General features: G+C 41.6%; 1 non-coding gene across 1 annotated transcript; it reads left to right on the forward strand.

Annotated features, from left to right (window-relative positions):
* Window positions 1-1,187: 1,187 nt before the first annotated feature.
* On the forward strand, window positions 1,188-1,261 carry TRNAK-CUU (transfer RNA lysine (anticodon CUU)). The gene has a single exon. It is a non-coding gene; the product is annotated as a tRNA-Lys (tRNA).
* The last annotated feature ends 3,998 nt before the right edge of the window (window positions 1,262-5,259 follow it).

A 5,259-nucleotide genomic window follows, 5' to 3' on the forward strand; every position in this document is an offset into this window, starting at 1 on the left:
ATGGTCCCGAGAGTTCCAGCAATTTGAGGATAAGTTCTGTCTCCCACCTGTACAGACCAATATCTCAGCTATTAGGAATAAGCGTCCCTCTGCTCAAGAGAGAGGAGATAAAAGGTACACACCACAGGGTACCCTGTGGCCTTACCTGCGTGAACATGGAGAGGATATGATGAAGTGGGATGGAAAACCTACCTTGGTCCTAGATGCACGGGTAAGTGAACTGTGAGGAAAAACAATTACAAATGAGGGTTCTTCCAGGAAAATTGCTGCTCGGGTCTCTGGTGGGCAGTGTGAGCATTGTGCCAGACAGTGTGGAAGGGCCAACCTTACTCCTGGTCCTATGAGGAGGAATTCTAATCCATTTTTACAAAAAGTGAGTGGAGAATCCTATGACCAGGACTAGAGGGGCCCTGCCTCCAGCCAGGTGGAGGAGAGGGACAACTGGATTTACTGGACTGTGTGGTTCCGATGGCTTGGCACATCAGACCCACATGAGTATAAGGCTCTAGTAAACACCGGTGCACAGTGTACCCTAATGCCATCAAGCTATAAAGGGGTAGAACCTATTTGTATTTCTGGGGTGACAGGGGGATCTCAACAGCTGACTGTATTGGAGGCTGAAATAAGCCTAATTGGGAATGAGTGGCAAAAACAGCCCATTGTGGCTGGCCCAGAGGCTCCATGCATCCTTGGCATAGATTATCTCAGGAGAGGGTATTTCAAGGACCCAAAGGGGTATCGGTGGGCTTTTGGTACAGCTGTCTTGGAGACAGAGGAAATTAAACAGCTGTCTACCTTGCCTGGTCTCTCTGAAGACCCTTTTGTTGTGGGGTTGCTGAGGGTTGAAGAATAACAGGTGCCAATCGCTACCACAACTGTGCACCGGCGGCAATATTGCACCAACCGAGACTCCCTGATTCCCATCCATATGCTGATTCGTTGACTGGAGAGCCAGGGGGTGATCAGCAGGACTCGCTCACCCTTTAACAGCCCCATATGGCCAGGGAGAAAGTCTGACGGAGAACGGAGACTAACAGTAGACTATCGTGGTCTGAATGAAGTCACACCATGGCTGAGTGCTGCCGTGTCAGACATTCTAGAACTTCAATATGAACTGGAGTCAAAGGCATCCAAGTGGAACACTACAATTGATATCACTAATGCATTTTTCTCAATGCCTTTACTTAGCCCAGCTAGGTCAGTTGGTAGAGCATGGGACTCTTATTCCCTGGGTCGTGGGTTCAAGCCCCAGTGTTGGGCGCCAATAAAGAACTGTCGTGGTTCAACCCCAGCCATCAGCTAAGCGCACCACACAACTGCTCCCTCACTCCTCCCTGCTCCCAGTGGGATGGGGAGGAGAATCAGGGAAAAGAGGGTAAAACTTGTGGGTTCAGATAAGAACAGTTTAATAACTACAGTAAAATATAATAATAATAATGAAATATAATAACAAATGTAGTGAAAAGGAATATAACAAAGAAAAAAAAAAGTGATGCCCAATGCAATTGCTCACCACCCACTGACTGATACCCGAGCAGTGATCTGTCCAGCTCCCCCCTGTTTATATACTGGGCATGACATTCTATCATATGGAATATCCCTTTGGCTAGTTCGGGTCAGCTGCCCCGGCTATGCTCCCTCCCAGCTTCTTGCACACCTGCTTGCTGGCAGAGCATGGGAAACTGAAAAATCCTTAACTTAGGATAAGCACCACTTAGCAACAACTAAAATATCAATGTGTTATCTACATTATTCTCACACTAAATCCAAAACACAGCACTGTACCAGCTACTAAGAAGAAAATTAACTCTATCCCAGCCAAAACCAGGATGCAAACAAAACCAAAAATCCTTCTGCTAGGTTTCCTATGGTTTAAGTTGTATATTTATTTAAGGTCTTCAAATCATGTTGAAATGAATGAGTGTATCCCTTGCTTCCAGAGTAGCTGGATCAGGCTCTGCTTTGCAGCAGTGTATAAATGATTCACAAGATGTGAAGCAGTAACCAGAGACCATTTGGAAATAACCAGAGATGTGTTTACATACACTTCATTGTTATCATAATGCACATGCATGGAAATAATGCTTATTCAAAAACTTGGTTTTACCCAAATAATTACAAGGTTTTTATTAAATAATTTGATTCTATTTTTCCTTCTCTTTTCATCTTTCCTGTCTCTGAGAGAGCTTTGTTTCCCTGCTTGCACTGTAGACCAACTTGGGAATTATTTTCTCAGCAGTAAGCAGTGTGTATGTCTCGCGCATATTTAGCTTATTATAAACGCACCCCCCTCAGCAGCAGGAAAGCAAATGATCAACATGCACAAATTGAATGGAGAAAATAATGGGAATCCTGACCAAAAACTCACATAAAATACTGTAATAATGAGGCATCCTAAGAAGCTCTGTTAGGCGTGTCCCCTCTTTCCCTCAATGTGTATCACTGGCTGCACGTTGTTATAAGATTGCAATAAACTGAACTTGGATTAAGAAGTTTTCCATGTCAACCCCTTAGGGCAGCTGATTATAGGTTTGACCTTTTGAGATTCTGTGTATTTCCCACTTAATCAGTGCTGGAATGAGTTGCTGCTAAGTAGGATCTATGGGAACCCTATGGGAAAAGCAAAGCCATCTAAAAATAATGAGTCTCTTTCCCCCTCCCTCCCCTTCTCTCATTTTGAGCTCTATTAGGCCATGATAACAGTCTTAATCTAGGCTACACAAAAGCATAATATGGCATGTGATGTTTGCATTATATTGAGAAAAAGAGGTCTGGGAAGGGCTTTTGGCAGCCTGGAATGTAAATGAAACTACAACATTGTTAAAAAATGCTTCACTTCCCCCCGCCCCTTTTTTCTTTTTCATCTCAAGATTTGTTTGGTTGAGCTACGGCCTTAAGAAGCTTTTAAAATCCAGTACCTAAGATTTTGACAGAGTAATTGGTTCTCTCTTGCCTGGGCAATAATACAAAATTGGAACCATCTCCATTTTGTCTTCTTACAGTAACACACTTGGTGGTTTAGGTATAATCTCACATAGTAGTCAGTTCAGTCATCAGTTCATTTCTCAATAGTTGAGGCCTGTGGGCTTTTTTCCTGCGGTACACTTTGGTTTCTTCTTCTCCTCCCCCTCTCCCCCCACCCTGGCCCCCCTCCTCCTTTCACGTCTTCCTCCCCTCAATAACCGTCTGTGAAACTGAACAGCATAATAGATGTAATTAGACCTTCAGTAATAGGACTGAATGGAGCAAGCAATGAGACTCCTTCTCAGGAAGCAATCAGTGCATTAGGTCCCCAGGACTGAAACTGCGTTTAACAAGGTTTGGGGCTTAGGGATTGTCAGTCTAGGCTTCTGCTGCTTCCCCAAGAGAAAGCTCTACCCAGAATGCAAATCTTCATTTACTATTGCTACAAAAGGGAGGAAAAGAACATTAGCCACTTTATTACACACATAATGAAGCGAACTATATCTGTTGATATATTTTTTTCCTTAGCAGTAAATCAACTGTTCACAAGTGCTAGTAAGTATAAATATATATTTCATCTGTGCTTTCAAACCATTTCCTGGGTTTTCCTCATCCATCCTTGGAAGAAGAAAGCTTTGAATGGAGTCAAATCAAAATATACTTTGTCAAACTGACACTAGCTTGTTTCCATGCAGATTCAAAGATTGGTCTAATAAAGTTATTGAAGACACAGTTCCTTTCAAGGGAAATGTAGATGTGGCAAAGTTTACATGTGGTCTGTTGATTTCTGTTGCTAACCGTGTAGGATGGTGTTCACATGAAAAAATTACCTTTTCAAAATGAAATCCTTTCATCATTCTGGTCTTATCCTTATCTAACTGGACCCTCTACTTTCATCTAGTTTCCATTCCATAACAGGATGTGGTATGTACTCTCATATATGTTCCTTAGCTGTCATTTGTATCGGCTTGTGCTTCGTTATTTCTATCATCTGTTACCCAGACCTTGACATACATGGAGAGTAAGGAGAGGAGTTCGTCTTCATTCAGGGTCAGATTGTTCTGCATGATCTGGCACACAGACAGGGAGAAGGGGATAAAGTCAGACAGATCCAAAAGCAGAAGGATGTTTCTGAGGTCACTGTTCACAGAGTGCGAGGAGAGATAAAGGCTCATAAAACCTGAAGAAATCTTCAGTCCCATATCATGTCACTTGTATTGAAGGCAGGCCGAGGAGGTCAGTACAATGCACTGATCTTGACCAGGAGCCTGTTACGTGTTCAGGAGCCGGTGACCCACAGCACAGCTAACCTGGGCAGGCACCGCACGTCCAAGGGATGTGTGTGGCAAGACACGGCACAGCACAGCACAGCACAGCCCGAAGGGCCTTTCTTTCCTCTGACATAGGCTCTCAAAATCTTTGTATTCTTCTATCAAGAAGCAATATTTCTCACTTCTCCACCTGCAAATTCCTATTTCCTCTGCATTTTCACAACCCCTCTCTTCACACTTACTGCCATACATAATGTGGGTTGTATTTTTTCAGACCCAGTATTAGTAATTTACAAGCTTTCTTTTTTCTTGCAAACTTTTTTTCAACCCAAATACACTTTTCAACAGAAGATATTTAGAGATAAATGGTTTCATTCACTCCAAACTTTCACCAGAATTCTGTTAATAGTTAGATTCAAAATGATACTGATTACGTACCTATTATATACAATAAATCTTGCATTTAATTCTGGATTAAGTCATGTTTTTAAAGCAATAATTTTCCTTTTTTTCATTTTTGGCAATTCTTAGATTAATTTAATAATTACTTCCCTCATTTTCTGGCATACTTTCTGTGTAAACTTCAGGATTATGTGATACAGTGTTTTCAAACCCCATAATGGCACTGTGAAATATTTCTAAGTTTACTGTTATAGTAATGATAAGCAATAATTTAAAAGTTAGGCTGCATGCAAGTGCAAGACTTACAGATGTTCTTACCTTTATTTAAACAAGGTCATAAACATGAGGTTAGAAGGAAAAACTGCACACATTTTTATAGAAAGTGGAACAAGAAAGGAGATTTTGTGCTGAAATTTGGGGGGGGATCTTGATAATTCAATATACCTTTCATATCAGGAGTCACAAAATAATCTCAGCACAATGTCTTCCCATTATTCTATAGTACTTCCATTAGGCTCTTAGATCAATACAAACTAGCTGTGCTTCTTTGACACAGAATTAGGCTTCAAACCCTGCCATGTATTTTTAGGTCTTAACTATGGGGTTATTTTGTGGTTATCTT

The sequence above is a fragment of the Gymnogyps californianus genome, chromosome Z (assembly GCF_018139145.2).
Source record: "Gymnogyps californianus isolate 813 chromosome Z, ASM1813914v2, whole genome shotgun sequence".
NCBI lineage: Eukaryota > Metazoa > Chordata > Aves > Accipitriformes > Cathartidae > Gymnogyps > Gymnogyps californianus.